Here is a 19,594-nt window from a genome sequence, read left to right on the forward strand (position 1 = left end):
GTTGTGATAAATGGTTTAGTCGCAAATCAGAAAGGCCAAGTAGCTCATAATGAACCAATAATTGTCATTTGACCAAAAAGTGGAACTTGTCCTGAGTTTTTTTTTTTTTTTTTTTCCTTTTTAAATTATGCTTTTATTCAATAATTGGCCGAGACAGATAGATGAATTAGCGACTCCACTGAACCAAATAAAATCACAAGGCACTAGTGGTTTTAACTTAAGTACTAGAATCTAGTACCTACAATTATTGCTCATAAAAAGAAAGAGCGACAATATAATATGTATTGCATATTCTTTAATTAAAGAGAGACTGAAGAGGAATCAGCAGGAACGGAGAGGTGTGTGAGGAGTTGAGACAATATATGTATTGCATACTCTCTAGTTTTTGCTTTGCAGGATACAATATAGTCTCAATGTCCACATGTATTCAATCATTTTCAGCACCTAGCATAAGCAAATACATTGCAAGAAAAATTACATTCATCAAATCTGTAGAAGTATTCCAAAACGTGTACAAGAAAAATTACATCCATCACTCTAACATTCAAAACTACACTCATCAACTGGAAATTTGTAGTGGCAAATAATTCTCGAACTCATATTCTTAAAACCATGCATTCACATCCCTCTATTCGTAAAATCAAAATAATTAAACCAAGGTTGCATACAATAATACAGATTACACTACAAATCCAAACATCTCAAAATTATTCAACTTCAAATTTGTCAGCTGCAGTGACATAGTTCCATAAAGTATGCATTATCAAGTGAGCATCAACTCCTCTCGTTGGAAAGCAAGCATTTCAACTTCTAGTGTCTTTGAATGTTGAAACTTCATTGTATATACATGTATCAACAAAGGGGGAAAAAAAGCCATGACAATAATACATACAGTAACAACTACGTATATATCTGTAGCCTCAATCCGTTAAAAAAAAAAAACTCATATTTACTAATATATAACACTAACAGTTATGCAAATTCACAGTGGCACGTACACACTCGGGGACATACTTCGTCACATACTAGGTAGTATGGATTCAAATTAATTAAACCATCGAATTTGGAGAGCGGCCCATATTAACCTTTCATATCTATCAATTAAATCTACCCATGTGACTCTTCAACCACATTATTATTCATTCTTTAATGGTGGAATATTTTTCTATGTTCCATATTTGTGATCAATGTCATAATTTCTAATACCATTTGTATCAATGCTAACTTGGTCTTTAATTTTGTGACAAAAAACCAAAATAACATTCCAAGAATCTAATACCAAAAATATCTAACAAATTTTTGACCAAAAAAATAATTTTCATTCTCATCTACTCACTTTCACAAAATATAAAAAGCACCCATGAATTTTAACTATAGAATTATAAAATGCTATCTATTTTACACTACATGATATAATTCATCTCCCTTGCTAAGAGTTGAATCACATCCGCAATTTCAAGCAAAATGAAAATGAAAATAATCATGTTCCTTGGTGACAATTTTATAAGAATTCATGCTTGTTATTTACTTATTTTTCTGAGCAATATCTTGCTATACACACACACACACACATATATATATATAAATAAATATATATATATATATATATGTATATATTCTTTGAGCAAAGTCTTTCTGTTTTAAGATTAGCTGCTAATGCATTAAAATTAATTTTTAATTCAAAGGTTGAAAGCTAAAATCAAGAAATTTGCATGGAAAGAGTGCCAATAATGCATCTTATCTGGCTATGAACTCTACGCTGGTAGAGTACCATGGTAATTTTGCACAACACAAGTTCTGGTTTATCTGCTGTGAAATAAAGCTACACACAGTGAACGAGATTATTCAGGGGAAGAAGAAAGACTTAAAAAACACAGATCCAACAATGAAAGTTTCTCACCCAAAATCAGCAACCATTATAATAGAAAAAAACATAGATCCAAAAAACACAAAGCCGCAGATTCAATAAACACAAAAACACACAATATATGGGATGGTGGGAAACGAAAATGGAATGGAGAGAAAACCATTAACCCTTCAGTCGGAAAAGACCAATATCGACAGTCTCGGACGGTGCCATTTGGAAGACAAGTAGTGAGAAGCAACACCGCAGCCTGTGTGATGAATCCGTACAGAAGAGAACGCTGGGGAGGGGGGATGATGGCAAGGGGGTCGGACCCTGGGGGGTAATGATCGTGGGGTGGTGGGACGTTGGGGTTGGGGGGTGGGGGGGGACGATGGGGTGAGGGGGATTCGGTTTGGCGGGTGGTGGGGAGGAGGAGGGGGGAAATCTAAAATTAAAAGAAGGAACCCACCTTTTATATCATTAAAAAATAAATAAATAATAGAAAAATGGATTCCACGTAGATGCAGTGTGCGGAGGTTGCGAGGGAGGGGAGGTTGTATAGCAAGTCTCTTGGTTGTGTTGTCTTGTTAAACAGACAATCACAACTTCTTAGAAGAAGTGTCTGTCCAGTTGGCTGACATGCTTGATAGTGAAATTGTCCTATATTGAGGTGTAATGCTTTTGATGTTTCTTATGTATGCCACTGAATAGGTTAGTGAAGAAGTGGAGTGTGCTTTTCTTTATGAATATTTTTGTTTTATAAAGCTGAGAACCTCGTTGTTTCAATGCATTTCTTTATGAATATATAAGTTCATAAGATGCTTTCCAATGGCAAAGCCTCCTCTACTTGCTTTTAAAGAGCTGAGAGATCCAATAAAGCATACCTGTCCAGGGTCTTTAGGAAATATGCAGTTTCTTTCTCCATATTTCTAGAACAATTTTTCTCATCATTTATAGATCTAGAGATTATGCTTCAAGAAACATGGGCACTTACACACTGCTAGTTGCACAGGTTGTTTGATGTGTTATCAAAGTAAGGGGAACTGAGGGCCTGCATTTAGGGGGGAGAAAAAAGAATAAAATTATTTATGAGTACTTCCATGACTAAAGAATGTTTAGAAAAAAGCATGAATATTTGAACTGATAACTGCATGCATTTTTGGATTACAAGTCTCTTGCAGAGTATAATATATAGAAGGAACATCACCTCAATTTGACCCAGAAAAAATCTGATTTAGCCAATGGCTTCTAACAAAATAGAAGCAACGTTAGTCTGTAAAAGGAAAACACATCACAACACCTAAAGTCATCTCTATGATCTTTTTATTGCTAAAAGAGAATTAGTAAAGAAAAAAAAGGAATAAAGTAGCTAGCAATAAGTGCTTTTCCTTTTTGTGTTTCTTTTCTAGTTTATCATTAGACAGATTTTCCTCATTATGGCTTTCAATATCTGATCTATCTGTTTCTGCCATTTTTCAGATATAGTCTTGAACTATGGTAAACATTCCACCTAGTATTTTGAATGTCTTTGTGGTGCAAACTTCAAATTGACTAAAATTGACAAGATTGGAAGCAAAGATAGGATGTTGATTTTCATTTGCTATATATTTAGTTCATGTAACTTTAGCACCCTATGTGGTCGCTAATCATGCACTGATCTCTGGATATATTGAGAGAGAGAAGACCATGATTTTCTATTATGTAGATGAATATTGTATGTTAATTCTGTGTGAAAATGATGAGGAAATTTGGCAACTTTTTTGGTGATATTTGTCTCCATATGGTTCTTTCCTTCATGACCATCACTTCGGAAAATCTGTACATGTTTATGGTGCTTCACCTTCATGGCCAGATTTTTGTTGTTCTAATTAATCTACAACGGGGATGAAAAGGCTCAATTTCCTTTGCATCCATGCTTTATTGTCTAAGATATGTTTTAGTATAAATGGCAGGTAGCTGTATTCAGAGCTTTAAGTTTGAACCAATCAAAGTTGTTAAGCTTTCTATGGAAGTTCTCACCTTTCAATACTCAAGACCTTATATTGTTGTTGATTTTAGTGCTGCATTTTCTATGCTGTCTGTTGTGTTATTAAGAATTTGACATATAAAATCAGGTGCAAGAAGATCCACAAGAGCCATGTAGATTAAGATCCACAACTCCACTACCAAGTGTGTAGATCAATTATAAATTACAATTTGAGTGGCTTCAGATTTCAAGAGATCAAACCATGTGCTCAAGCTGTTTGTTAAACTCAACTTTTCATTATATAGGTTAATTTAATGAAACTACATATACCCATTTTGTACATCTAACTAAAACAAAGGGGAGTTGTAATCTATTTAAAAACGCTTTACTCCATACAACGTGTAAATTTACATACAATCTATCCGAACCAAGCCAAAACTAATACAATTGTGATAATCCCGTACAAATACAATAATTTTCGCTTTTCATTCTTCAACCAAGAACGCTTTGCTTCCTTGGATATCTAACAAATCCACAAATGAGTCAATTGCATATATGGGAGCCATAAGGATAATAATTATAATAGTCTTCTGCTCCTTTGGTTCTTCCAATAAACGAGATGTTGCGACAATAGCTGTATTGTGAAGTGCATTGTAAGCATCACACAAGATGCAGATCCAAAGAGAGTCAGTTGTCCAAGGTTCATTGTACTTATATCCATTATTCCACAATGGGATGGGAACCAAACTCAGACTTTATAACAGTAATCAACAAAGGAAAAATAAATTTAGGAGTTTAGTTCATTAAGTAGGGAAATAACATTCAGCCATATAACCATTGATAATAATCAAAGAGATCACACCATGTAACATTTATGAGAGGGAATGCCGAGTGGTGAGAGAGAGAAGGAAAATCCACAACATTCAATGTACCAATCACGACAGCATTACGTATACCACTAAAGAGACAAAATGTTTGCAACACATATAATAGCCACTGATGGTGGATGAAAAACCCTCCCCTTCCTAGATGTAATACAATTCGACATTTTAGCATAACTTAAGTAACTAAAGGAGAGCTTGGCAGTAGATAAGTTTCTAGTACAAATTCATGGGGAAAAATATGACCAATCATTATTACAAGAAAGCTCTGGTTATTCAGTTCAATACCTATCATTGCATTTGCATCTTTCAAAATAAGTGGTTAAGTATAGGTTCCGCCACAATTATCCAGGAGTAGCCAAATATCCCACTGTAAAAGGGAATATGAACAAATTCAATGGAGCCAAATGAACATGACTGAAGAATCTAAAATGGGATTGCTTGACCTTTTTCTTTATCTAGTTGTAAAGTCTCAAATAATAATCAGTTAGCAATTTTCTTCCCTCCCTATGAAATTCACCTAATGATCAATTGGTGTGCCAGCTGATTAATTGGCTATGGAAATGAGGGGTGGGGATTCCAAATATATGGCTTCTCTCTCTTCCAATTTTGTTCATCTTAAATAAACTAAAACTTTCTATTCTCCAAAATTCAGGCGTTGATTGAACGAATTGCATACCATTCCCCTGAATCTACAATTCAAGTAAGAAAGAGAGTTTTAATAACTAATTCTTGCACGCAGACCCTAAATAATTTAGCATCAGACAGTAAATAATGTGAATCTTATAACATCAACAATGTACTTGTAAAACTAGCGTTGTGAGTAAAAAAATACTAATTGGGGATTTTTTAATCATATCCTCAAATTTCTATGATTATCGGCAATTCCAAGTGAACAAAGGGATTACTATCAGTGGTCACAATGAATAGAAATCAAAAGCATGAGATTAGGAAAGGCACTTTTTCGCCAGTGCTATGAGAGTAGTATTTCACATTTTGGAGCTGAACAACATAAGTAAATGTGATCTTCATAACAATGAAATAGACTTTCATACACAGCACACAATAGAAATAGTAATCGTATTCTTATGACAGTGAATTCAGAGGCCACCTAGGTTTAATAACAAAGAAAATAAAATATCGAAGTTAGTCTCAAAACATCATAACTCAAAGAATCGTCGAATAAATCTTAAGAAATTAATAGAAGAAGATGACGACGAAGAGTGGCTTAGGGAGTTACATACGAAATTCATTTTCTTCTCGATAGTTTGGATCAGATTGATTGGATCAACTGCAAAAAGCTTTTGCTATCAGGTTGTAGCGTGATGTCCGCAATCCAGAAGAAGCCAATTAAAGGTGTGAAAAGCTGCCCTCGTGAAGTGGAGAGAAGGAGAAATAGAGAGTATTATGAGGCCATTTAGAGATTTGAGATTATGACAATGAAATCAAACAACACTTCGTTGGTCTATTTTTCTCGATATTCTCCAAGTGGAGTGATACTATATATATATATATATATATATATATATAAAGAGACTGTTAGAAAAGTGATCAGCCATAGAGAAAAAATAAACAAGTCAGGGAGAGAGGTCTGCGGAAGTGAGATAGGGAGAGAGGGCTTGAGATTTAGACAGAAGGGGAAGATCAACTCAGAAGGGCCGATTTCGCTACTCAGATAGGAGGAAAAGATCAACTCTTACCAGACAGATGGGTGAGTTATAATTGTGACTTCAATGGAAGGGTAGGGGTTAGGGCAGAGGGCAAGGGGGAGGGGGGAGGGGGGCGGGAGTGAGAGATAGGGGTGTCAAATCGTATTAACATGTCGTGTTCGTGTCGTGTCAAATCGTGTTAACGGGTCATATAGGTCAACCCTAACCCGACCCGTTAAGCTTATCGTGTCAAAATCTCAAACCCTAACACGACCCATTAATATAACGGGTCGTGTCGTGTCGTGTCAACCCGTTTTGACGCATTAATAAATATTACGAAATATGTTTTTTTTATAAATAAACAAATAAATTAAGAAAATATTACGAAATAGGTTAATACGACACAATACAACTCATTTTAAACTATTTATGTAAATGGGTTGAAAAGGCCCGAAATTAACCTTTTTAACCTGATTAAATTTAGCATAATTTTATATAAATGTTAAAATTACAATATCTATAAAAATTATAAAACTAATTATAAGTCCAAAACTACAATCCAAATAATAAAAATATCGAAATTGAAATTCTAACAATTTTATTTTTAGATATAAGGGTATAATTGTAACTTTAACTTTCTTAATGTGTCATAACGGGTCAAAACGGGTTAACCCGTTATTAACCCGTTAAGCAATCTTGTCTTAACGGGTCAACCCGTTTTGACCCGAACCCATTAAGGCTAAACCCTAACCCGCTATTATCGTGTCGTGTTCGTGTTGGGTTAACGGGTCGTGTGACATATTGCCACCCCTAGTGAGAGATGCTCGTTTAGGGGTTAGGGGAAGAACCGGTTCCCTTATTAGTGAACCCGGTTTGACAACTAAGGTGTGGGGTGTGCGTTCGAATAACTGGCTGATGCGCAGCATTTTTCAAAATGATGGATTTAAAAAATCAGTGAGTAGTAGTACTATTTGATCTTTAGAAAAATGTTGTTGATTAATCTCAATAATTAGTGAGTAGTAGTAATATTTAAAAATTCATGTGTACGTAATTAATATATCTTATGATTTTATCTGCAAGTTTAAAACTATTTTCATGTTTTATTGCTTAAGGAATGATCTATCAAAAGACGAGAAATAGATGAGAGAGATACATATTCTTACCGATGGTCTATTCTTCTAGGATGACTCTTGAAGGGGCAATGGAAGGGACTAATGAAGTGGTCAAGGAGGTAAATGGTTTTGGTCATGGTATTGTGTTGTCCGTGTGGGTGTTTGGGCAAGAAATGTTTGCACGAGACCTTGTGACCATAGGATAAGGTAGGGGCTGAGCTGAATGTGAGATTAAAGAAATATTGTCATGTGAAGGAGGAGATGAGATTTCTGAGATAGGATTTGGAGGATTTGGAAGATTTGGAGAGGTAGCATGCGTTGTAGGAGAGCAAGGGTTCGACGGTGTCAAAGGGGTTGAGGAAGATGGAATGTGAGTTGTAGAGGAGTCCGAGTGTGGGCCTGTGATATTTGGTGAAGGGTGAAAGGCAGAGATTGGATGGGTCAAAGGCAAAGGACTGGGGATGGGCCACAAGCCGTTATGCACAAAGAAGTCAGGGGAGCTTGAAGAAGTGGTGATGGGCTATTGTGCAAAAGGAAACAAAGACTCATTAATCACAAAGTCGTGTGAAATATAAGTCTGGCTTGAGGGAATGTAAAAACAAAGACAACCCTTATGGTTTGGACTATAGCCCATGAAGGCATACATTTTAGATTGTAAGTCAAGTTTGTGATGATTCAATGGCCTCAAATTGGGCCAACACGAAGAACCAAAGACATGTAAGAAAAGGTAGTCCAGTGTATGGCCCATTAAGACGTCATAAGGAGATTTGTAGGCAAGGATTGGAGTGGGCATTCGGTTAATAGGAAAAGTTGCTATTTGGAATGCTTCACACCAATATTTTGTGGCCTGGATGAATGAGAGAGTAAAGAGAGGCCTATTTCAACAATGTGGCTATGGTGTCTGTCAACACTCCCACTCCCATTTTGTTGACGAGAGTATGGATAAGAAACTCTATGGATTATGCTATAAGTCTTAAAAATCTCACGTAAGGGTCAGAATTCTCCACCCTCAACCGGTTGGATAGAAACAATATTGCCCAAAAAGACATTTTTAACATATTGAATGAACGCAACAATAATGGATGGCACATTGGATTCTGATTGCAGTGGAAAAAACCATAAATATTTAGAGTAGTCATCAAGAATAAATAGAAAAAATCTACTAGAATTACTGGATAAAATGGGGGCTGGACCTCATACATATGCAAAGAGTAATAAAAAAGGTCCATTAGACCGAGGCGGGGAGGGGGGATGGGCCAAGGCATGAGCCTTGGCTGAGATGCTTGAGGAGCAAAAGTGAAGCCCACGATCTGAAGTAGGAAGGTTGTAGTGCTGAAGTGTGAAGCTAGTGATGCGGTGAGAGGGATGGCCTAGCCTAGAGTGCCATTGTTGAGCTAGAACATGAGAATTTAGAAAAGCTTTTGGTGTTGTGGGAGAAGAGGTGGAAGGCAAGGTTGATGAAGAAGATGGTAAAACGTACAGCCCATCCTTAACAAGGCCCTTGAGAAGCACCACCTGGGATGCTAAATCCTTCACAAGAAAAAAATCTGAGTGAAATTCAAAGAAGACTTTATTATCAAAAAAAAAAAATTGCCTAACAGATAAAAGATTCCTAGAAATTGAAGGGACATGAAGAAGGTTATGTAGAAGAAATTTGCTAGTGGGAGAACTGAGGTGAGCTGAGCCAATATGCTGGATGGGAATGGAGGAGCCGTCTCCAATGCTCACATGGTCAGAGCCTTAATAGGAAGCAAAGTCCAGATTGAGAGAGGCAAGGTTCGGAGTGAAGTGGTGCGTGGCAGCTGAATCGGGAAACTAGCTGGTGAAAGCCTGAAGGTGGTGTAGTGGCCTGATAGGCATGGTCAAAACGATGGTAACACATAATTGTCGTATGTCCTGCTTTATGGCAAACTTGGTAGACCAATCATGCCTCAGCGCGATTTTGAAAATAATTGGAGGTGGATCCTGAGTTGCAACCATTTGTGTTGTTGTGTCATCCAAAGCCATGTCCTCGATGTCCACCACGAAATGGAGAGTTTCGACCACGATTAGTGGGCGTATAGCCCCCTACAGAAAACTTCAAAGTGGTGTTATTAGTAGAGAAATGGGCACCTGAAAGCAAGGATTGAGTCTGGTGAGCCAAACGAGACTCGTGATTGAGAAGATAACTGTATATTTGATGAGAGGATAGGGGATCAGGTCGTGTGGTTAAATAGGTTACTAAAGACTCATATTCTGTTCCTAAGCAAGCAAGAAGATATATAAAAAACTCCTGATCAGTCAAGGTGTGACCAGCGGCACTAAGGGAGGAGGAAAAGGACTTGGCTTTGTTATAGTAGTCTGTGATAGACTCCGACCCTTTACGTAGTGTAGCTAGTTGGTATTGAGACTGAACTACATGAGCAGTGGATTTTGCCGAAAACTGATTTTGAAGTGTAGTCCAAATTTCATGCTAAGTGTTACATTCTAAAACTTGAGCAATAACAGAGTTAGAGAGGGAAAATTAATGGTGGAAATGAGGAGTTGATCTTGGAGAACCCATTGAGCATGAGATGGGTTGGGATTGCCATCAATGAAGGCTGTGGGAATGGGTATAGACCCATCCACAAAGCCAAATAATTGATGGCCTTTGAGAAAGGGGACAATCTATGCTTTCCAAAGCAAGTAGTTATCATTGGTGAGTTTGATGTTGATAAAGTTTTGAGAAGATGAGATGATGGAAGGGGTGGTGGGTGGGGTAGGATTTTTGTCAGCGTTGGCCATGGAGAGTGTAAGAAGACGTTAGTCTTTTGGCTCTAGATACCATGAAAGAACTTGAAAAACTAAAAGGCTAATACATGTTTGAAGAAATGACTCAGGACAACATAGATTCATTTTCTTGCAAAATTCTCATTTCTCCTTCACTGAATAATAGTATTACAGTGTGGAATTTATAGGCCGAGTACATAACAGCCCTAAATCTTTCACTTCTCATATTGTGATAGTTGTCATTCTGTTATGGCCTAATTCTAGGATTTTCTCTCTATAGTGCCTTTTGTGTGCCGTGCATGTCAGGTGCATTGTTGTGCATAGCTGCTACGTGCGGAGCAGGACTTGGTGTTCCTGTAAAGGAGTGAGCTCCTGAGTATGATGCCTTAATAAAGGGGAGGGGCTGTCTAATTGATGATTCTCTGTAGTGATGGTTTACACTAACTATGGCGGAAAGCTTATGTGTCTAGAAACTAATGGCTGGTTGTTATATGGGAAAAATTAGCCGGATCGGCTAGAAGGAATTCTCAAATCAAGATCACAGTCGACAAAAGTGAGGGTCAAAAGTGCAAAAACGAAAATAAAACAGAAGGAAGTGAGGGAGAAAAGCAACAAAGAAAGTAAGAAGATGGGCAAAAAAGGTAAACATGCAACAAAACAAAGGGAGAAAGAAGGAAAAGAAAAATCATAAAAAAACCACTATTCAGGATTTTGTGGGGGAAAAAAAAGTAAAATCTGAGTAAAAGTAATGTAAAAGGAGGGACATGAAGGGAAAACAAACTAAATAAAGGGCCAAAAACATAAAATTACAAGCAAATGAAAGAAAAACTGAGGGATACAAAAGGAGAAATGAAAAAAATGGAGGGACGGAATGGAAAATAAAAAATGGTCGAAAATTTAATGTAGATAGATGGATAACCACTTTTATTTATAGATTTATAGAGAATAGATAGAAATGTGATGACAATGGAGTGCCTAAGAGTATTGGCAATGGTCTAGCCGTTACAAAGTTTAAATTTTTATTAAAATTAGATTTTTTAGCTAAAGTCCAAACCAATAAAAATAATGGCTTACTTTTGATTTATTTATGTGCAACATATTATTTGCATTGGCTTGGTTAGAGTTAGGGGTGTAGAACTGGGCCCATTGTTTTTTGGTCCAGTCCACCCGGAATTCGGTTATGGATCTGCTTTTGCAACCTGGTTATCCATAATCGAATCCTATCCTTTTAATTTTTTTTTTTATTTTAATCTCTGCCACGCTGTTTTGTTTACTTTTGGATGAAAAGTGCAAAAGATAGTGACAATATTTAGTAACTTTTCAAAAAGGACTATTAATATTTATGGGTCTCAAAATTCCTTTTAACTTGTTGAAGTAAAAACATATATTAGGCCTGCATAATGGTTAATTAATATAGAAAAAAGAACACGACTTGACGTATGTCACAAACTATAAATATTGCAGTGCTATTTTATGTGCATTTCCGTGACAATACTAATGAAATCTAATTCCACAAGGTAGTGCGTGATCAAACCCACCTGAGTTGTATTGAGATTATAGCAGTAGAAGCAAATGTTTCCACTGCACTTAAGTTAATTTCATCTTACGTAAAACAAGTATAAGCTGAAGCTCAAATTCATCAAATTCATGAAATAGTTAAAAGTAACCTCTACCTATTTAAAATTTTCATGGTAAATGTTCTTAGTTTTGATTGGAAAAGTAGTCATGGATGGATCACTTTTTGACAACCAAGTACTTGTGAAGAGTAGTAGCATTGTACTAGTCTAATTAGTTATGTTATATTATTATTTATTTTGTATTGTTATTTATTTATTTATTTATTTATTTTAAAAAAACTTTAAATTTTTTTTTTTAAAATCTAGGCAATTTATCAACAAGTGCTATAAAAATATTTTTTAAAGTTTTAAATAGTTTTTTTTTAAGTATAAATATTTTATCTGGATTAAATCCGGTTACAATCTGGATATCCAGATTTATAGGCAAAAAAGGAAAAAAAAATTTAGATATCTAGAGTGAATTCGGTTATCCACCTGGTTTTTAAAATCTAGATCCAGATTCTGTTATGGTCAGATATCCAAATCCGAATCCGGCTACACATCCCTAATCAGAGTATTTGTACGTAATAACTAAAAAAGTAATATGGTTTTGTAAAGGAATATGGCATCCTAGTAAAGGAATATAATTTTGTAAGTTGGAGAATATGGAGGCATTTGGACGTCATACCTACAAAAGTAAGGTGGCCATTGGAGGTTGTGACATTATTAAACTGCTGGTCCTGTTGGTATTGATGAAATCAATGTTCGTTAATGGAGAAAAGGTTATAACAGTGGACATCTATAACAGAACAACGTAAGTCTTGGAAGAGTGCTTGCTGACTGCATCATGACCAACCTTGTAGTACTTGTTTAGGCTCTCTAGATCAGATGCTCCTGGTGCCAGAGGCTCATTAATGAGTTCAACTGCATAAAGGCTCAGGCTCCTTGCATACGTAACTATATATGTGGAAGTCATGAGATTCAAATATAAAAACAGTCAAATGGTGGAAGGTTGATATATAATGCCACATTATCATAGTCGAATAGAAATAAGATGATGGTGTAATGTATAACATTTTTCTTTAAATATATACCTAGCAGTTAGGATGTCCATGATGACGACTGTGAATGTCTTCCAATACTCCTGAGATCCAATATCATCGACTTGTCAAACAATTCTAAATAGCGTGATATTTTATGAAACTTTGTACGTGTAGCATAACGATCTTGTGTGAATCTTAAAAGGCACACTCCACTCAAGGTATATCCTCTATCTTGTGTAGTATAATGACTTGAATGAAAAATAGGTTAAAATATATCGATCACATCGATCTGTGTGACTAGAGATGAATTAATGATGGAGAAAAACATCTCTCAATTTGTAATCATTAACATAAGAAAATTGATCTAAAGTTCTCATAATTCTCAATATATGATACCATCTAAAAACTCTTGGAGAGTGATGAGTAAAAAAATGGTAAAAATAGCACTTCTCTTCACACAAATCTTTCTTCAAATCTTATCTCCAAACTCTGTCAAGTGGACTCACTCTAGAAAAATGTCACAACAAGTGATAAAAAAAGAGAAAAAAAAAATGAAAGAAAAGGAAAGGATAACAAAGATGGTGTGTGACTAGATTGTATTGATGGTTTGTAGTGTGTATTATCTGATGGGTTAGTAAAAAATTATTAGTTTAACCCAAAAAGTTAAAATAAATAGTCTAACTTTTCAAAGAGTAGGAGAGATAAAAGGAGTAATTCTTAAACTTCTTTTACCCTCGTAATTTGCAGGGCTTTGTGTATTGGTTCATTCACAGGCATATGAAGGCAAAAAGGTGCCTACTAGAAAGGTGTCTTTACCCACATAATATGTAGGGCTTTCTTTGGTCCATATGGTCCATAGCCATTAGTGACTTGAAACTCCCCTAACATCATTCCTTGCAAAATCCGCAGTCACCAGCTCCTCTGTCTTCACCTGCACAATTTCAATGTTATAAAGAAAATATGTCACTCCTCATCTTTTATTGAGTATGACCCATGACTGGGCAACCAACCTTCAACATTCTTGCTATATTTCAACACATCGGAACTTTGCTTATATTAATAGAGTTTGATTTCATTGATTAATTAATGTGAGATTTGGTACTCCTCCGACGCAAGTGAGGCTGTATTAATGAAATATGAGATATAATTCTTTTTATCTTGGCAATCCAGGTTCTTGCGGCATTGGTAGGGTTATTCATAATGACTCGGGGTGACATGTTCAGGCCTATGCCTCACATGTTGGCTTTGGGTCCAATAATAAAGCGGAACTCATGGCGCTTCTTCAAGATTTGAGAATTTGCAAAGCACAAAATATCACTAAGGTGATTGTAGAAATGGACTCGAAGGTTGTTATTTCTTGGTGGCTTAGAGGGAGATGTGGTGTGTGGTACCTAGAGGATTTTTGGGAGGAAATTATTGGGCTATGCCATACTATGCAATGCCATTTTCAACATGTCTTTCGTGAAGGTAATAGGGTGGCAAATTGGTTAGCCAAGTTTGGGGCTTTAGGTGAAGAATTGACTTATTCTAATAATTGTAGTATGCCTCGGTTTCTTAGAGACTTGCTTTGTCTGGATTTTTTAGGCCTGCCCTCCTTACAATGTTAGGTCTGGCTCTTTATGGTTCGTATTGTTTTTCTTTATCCATAGGTTTGTAATAGATAAGTTTTTTTGGTTGCGGCTTCTTTGGGTTTTCCCTAGGGTCTTGATTCTGTTTCCACAGTATTCCTCTACTATAAGTGAGGATTTTATTTCAATAAATATGGGAAAGGGTCACTATTAGACATGTGACCTTCTGCTCTTCTAAAAAAAAAAAAAATTTATACCCTTAAACATTTAAAAAAAAAAAATCACATCATCATTTTAAAACACTTAATCTCTAACATCCAAAAAACCATTATATCCAGACCCATCCTCAGGACAACTAACATTAATTATTCAAACATGATTAGCACAAGAGATCCTTAATTGGACAATAATTAAGTACCCAATTATCCAATCTAGCGAACAAAACATGAGTTCCACTTAACGTAATTAGGCAGATTAGTGATCTGTGTGCGATACTTCTAATCTTTTTACAAGGAAATTAAAAAAAAAAAAAAAAACTAAAACTAAGGGTAGAAAAGCTTAATGATATTTCCTTAGTTCGAAGGTCCAATTTATTTTCGATCTAAAAAATGGGATCTTCAATCCTATTTTTATCTAGCTTTCATGTACATTAAAGAAAGAAACCAATGTAAAACAAAAGCAAAATCAATTAAAGTAGTATTTTTCCCAAAAATAAGAATGATTTCAACAAAAATTTTAACCCGGTACAGAAGCCAAGAAGATTAGCAACTTAAGATTTTTCATATGCAAATAAATTAATGAGCTTCACGACCAGATGACAAGACGAGTTCAAAAACAAAAGTCTTCTTTTTTCTTTTTAGCATATATGAACAAAACAAACACAGACCTAAGTAGACCACAACTTTTAATTAGAACCTCTACAATTCCAATACACATCCCTCAGAATTCATTGCTCATCAAATAGAAATTCAGTCCACTACTTTTAATTTTTCTTATGATTCTTCACAGGGATTCAAAGTGAAGTTCTTAATCGGAGCTCAAAAATAGAAAACAAAATATAAACAATTAGAGAACAGAAAACATATCCTATAACTTACTCACAATGTGAGAAGGGAGGGAAACCAAAACCAAAACACATTAAAAGGGAGAAAACTAACCTTATTTTGCAAGGGCATACTTTGAAACTCAGCCCAATTGATGATTATGCCAAATTTTTTGAGGTTAGGGTTAAGGTTTCGGTGCTCTGTGGGCTTCACATTTCAGATCTGGTGGAGAAGACGACAGGGTTTTGTGGCTTTAGTTTGTGGGTTCAAATCGGTTTTGTGGTTCATGGCTCTTCGATACGAGCCTGAAGCATGGGTTTGTGGGTCTTGGGTTCAAGGAGAAGACGAAGACCAAGTGCCTACGAGGACTGCTATGTGGGCTTTAGATTTCAGATTTGGTAGAGAAGACGAAAGGGCTTCATGGCTCTGGTTCGTGGGTTCAAATCGAGTTTGTGGTTTGTGGCTCTTCGGTACGAGCTTGAAATATGGGTTTGTGGGTCTTGGAATCGAGGAGAAGATGAAGACCAAGTGCCTACGTGGTCTTGGAATCGACTTGGATGGAAGGCCTTTCTAGGGAAGACAATGGGAATGGAGAAGAGGGGAGGGTCTCATAGGGGATGGAGTGCGAGAAAGTGAAATAACACCGAAACAAGGCTTTGTCTTTGATTTGAATTAAAAGTTAAACAACGCCGTTTTAAAACATGCCACGTAGGACACAGTTATGAGGGGATTCTCCAAACCGGTTGTAAGTAGACTTTTTGTATTGGGATACATGATTTCGCCATTTATATATAAAAAATGTTATCACAAATGGAGTGCCTAATTCGGGAATTGCGGCCACATGCCATACTAGAAAGAAAATCACCAAAATAATTAAAAGAAAACAATGGTAGCTATTGGTTCACTACATATTGTCCCCATTTTGATTCGTTTGAAATTATAGTTACACTTTATAACTACCTAACTTTCAAAGCTTTAATATGTTGGTATTTTTTTATTATTTAGCAATATTTCTACTTCTCATATGCTATTTTGTTATCCTCAATCACAATATTTGTTAGGGTGTACGTTTAAACCGTGCACCCAATCTGACCTGAACCTGCCAACCAGAACCGATAAATAACCAGCCCGGAATGAAAATGGGTCGGGTTCGGTCTTTTCCATTTAATTCCGTTTTGTGTCCGGGTCGGTTAATTATCCGTTGGCCTTCGATTTCATGTAGACTGAAATCGAAAATCTCAATTCCTAAATTCCCTTTGATTCTTCCCTCTCAGTGCTCTCACTCTCAGGCTCTCAGCTTAGTCCCGACTCTCCCACTCCCAGAATCCCAGCTCTCAGTTTTGGCCTCTCACAGTCGCATCTTCCATCTCAGATTCTCAGCATCCGTCGCACTCTCTCACTATATCTCTCTCTCTGACCGAAGGTAAGATGGTCTGAATTGTTGGGGTTAGGTTTTGTGAGGGTATGACAATTTCTGGGTTGGTCTTGATTTGCTGTGTGTTCTGAGTTTTTTTCTCGGTGATGGGGAGTACATAGACTTCTTTCTTTCCCCATTTGCTCTGCTGCGAACTAATTTAAGACAACATTTTTGGAACATGTTTTGTATATTTTGGGTGTTTGTGTCGGTGGCCATTCTATGAATTTTTGAAATTGGTCAAATAAAAGGAAGACTTACATTCAGAGATAAAAATTGATGGAGTCAATCATTTTAATAAAATATATAAAAATAATTATATATAAAATTTTTATTAACATTAAACATCAACTGCAAAATATTGACCCTATCCATTTATGTATTTTGTCTCCTAAGCTATTATACAGATATGTAAACGCGTCCAATTATTTTTGCAATGTTTTGTACAACTATATTTTAAATAAATTAAATTTTTATAAAATAATTTATAAATATAACATCATTTTATATAAATATTTTTTATCTTAAAATATTATTATGTAAAAAGTTGTGAAAAGAGATGTGTATCGATCAATACTTATATAAAACATACACGGGCTTCGTTTATTTCAACACTCCTTAAAAATAGACATGAATTTGCATGTGAGAATATCATATTCTAGATCTAAAATGTCATATTGTGAGGAAAATGACATGCATATTGTAGCTTAAAAACAAAACAAAAATGAATAATATTGATGAGAATATTATAATCTTTGTATAGTTTGTATCGAACTCATTTGTCCCGGAATTGTAGTTGGTTTTCGTATAAATTCACCATGTAAAAATAAAAATAATAAATAAAAGTATTTTTTTCCGATCAGGAAACGTATTTTTAACTAATTTAAGTCTTGTTTAATTATATAATTCAGATAATATAAGATAAAATATTTTATTAAAAGTTAAATAAAATATTATTATAATATAATTTTTTAATATTAATTTATCTTAAAATTAAAATAAATATAATAATAAAATAAAATTGAGATGAAATAGTTTAAATTTACATAAACAGACGACGCGTTAAGGATGAGGACAAGGGATGTAGACCGCTAGGTCGCTGGCTGCTTGATTGGCTGCGTGATGGGTCGTTCTCAGGGTTTTGCCTGCACTGTCCGCATCAATCATTTATGGACAATGCCATGTCCACAGACGATTCTTACATAGAATCGTCACCGATCAAGGTTTTTTTTTTTTTTTTCACTTTTCTTAAAACATTTTTTTAAAGTATTTAAATATTTTTTTGAAATTAAAAAAAATCAAAAATTCATTTAAAATATTTTCTTAATCATTAAACAAAAAAATAAATAAATAAATAAAATGCAATTCGGTATAAATTTTCGGTAAAAACTTTACGTAGGAATAGTATTTTCATCATTTATATTGGGTTCCAGCCCCTGGTCTGCCAACTTGCATTCCAACCTATTTGGACTTTTCGAAATTTTCAGAATTGCCAGATGAAAAAAATGATTATTATTATTATTTTTTGGGCAAGTAAATGACAAAATCGGATTAACCTAAAAAAAGCTTTTTCAAGTACAAGACTTTGTGATCATCTTCTTGTAACCATGTTGGGTTCGAGCTGTGATCTTACTGTTGAAACTTGTTTTATAATTGATGTTTTAAATTGGTTTTCTTAATTAATTATGCTAAATTGCTAAAAATATTTTGTTTTTAAAAACATGTTTGGTAACACATTTTTACCTCCCGGTCACTAGATTTGACATACAAAAATTTTATATACAATTATTTTATTTTTATTTCTTATATGCTCTATTAATATAATTGATTGAATTATTTTTTAATATAAAATAATTTATTTAATTAATTATATTAATAAAATACAAAAATACAAAAAAATAAATAGTAGAATTCTTCCATATGTAGAGACGTATTTAAGAAGATCAAGGGTAAAGGAAATCCATATAAATTTCTGATCACCTCTCTCTCACTTCTCAATATCAATGTCGGCTAAAAGTAGTGGTCCCTCAAATGAAGTTCTCGTCACTTTAGACTTTAACGGCTGCTCTCTTGATTTTTTATTCACTTTTGTTAGTATTGATCACTATTGACCAATCATTTAATTCCAAGTTAATTATTTTCAGTTTCAAGTGTCAACTCGTTAGAGCTTAGGAACTTGAGTATAGGCAAACAAAATACACACGGGGGCCAGAATTAAAATTAGTTAAAAGATGATTTTTTAATTAATTTATTAAATATAAAAAAATAATATTTGTAATTTTAAAATTTGTAGACTCCGTACACTCTCACCTAATCGTATAAAAAAATTATTTTTTATTAATCGGCCTCACTTTATTTTAAAAAGAGCACAAAAATTACATATTCTAAAAATGTATCGAGCATTATTTATATTATTAATGTAGAATCTTATGGCAGTAGTATAAAAAGTATTAATATTTTTGAACTTTTTTATGAATGTTTTAATTCAACTTTGAGCTATAGATAAATAGATTTTATGGTAAACATAATAAGTTTGAAATTATATATAGAAAGCAACTCATGATCCTTTAATTAACAAAATCGATTCATCCACTTTGAGGAGAAGAGTACAGAAGGTTTGGTTCAAGATGTGGTTCATTGAGAACGTACATGAGGAACATAAGAATAGAAGAAGGGAATATATGCAGATTTGCGTGATTCCAAAAGATTTTGTAAGCATAATTTTTACTAGCTTTAATCATGGAATTCATATCCTTTGGAGCTTACTT

At 34.8% G+C, this 19,594-nt stretch overlaps 1 long non-coding RNA gene and 1 other non-coding gene across 2 annotated transcripts; both read right to left on the reverse strand.

Annotated features, from left to right (window-relative positions):
• Positions 1 to 158: 158 nt before the first annotated feature.
• LOC122308855 lies at positions 159 to 2,270 on the reverse strand. Its single transcript, XR_006242268.1, has 2 exons — positions 2,028 to 2,270; positions 159 to 444 (listed from the first exon to the last, which is right to left on the reverse strand). It is a non-coding gene; the product is annotated as an uncharacterized LOC122308855 (long non-coding RNA).
• Positions 2,271 to 15,302: 13,032 nt separating this feature from the next.
• Positions 15,303 to 15,382, reverse strand: LOC122312133. The gene has a single exon (XR_006243046.1). It is a non-coding gene; the product is annotated as a small nucleolar RNA R21 (small nucleolar RNA).
• Between the last annotated feature and the right edge of the window lie 4,212 nt (positions 15,383 to 19,594).

This window comes from Carya illinoinensis, chromosome 5, assembly GCF_018687715.1.
Source record: "Carya illinoinensis cultivar Pawnee chromosome 5, C.illinoinensisPawnee_v1, whole genome shotgun sequence".
Taxonomy (NCBI): domain Eukaryota; kingdom Viridiplantae; phylum Streptophyta; class Magnoliopsida; order Fagales; family Juglandaceae; genus Carya; species Carya illinoinensis.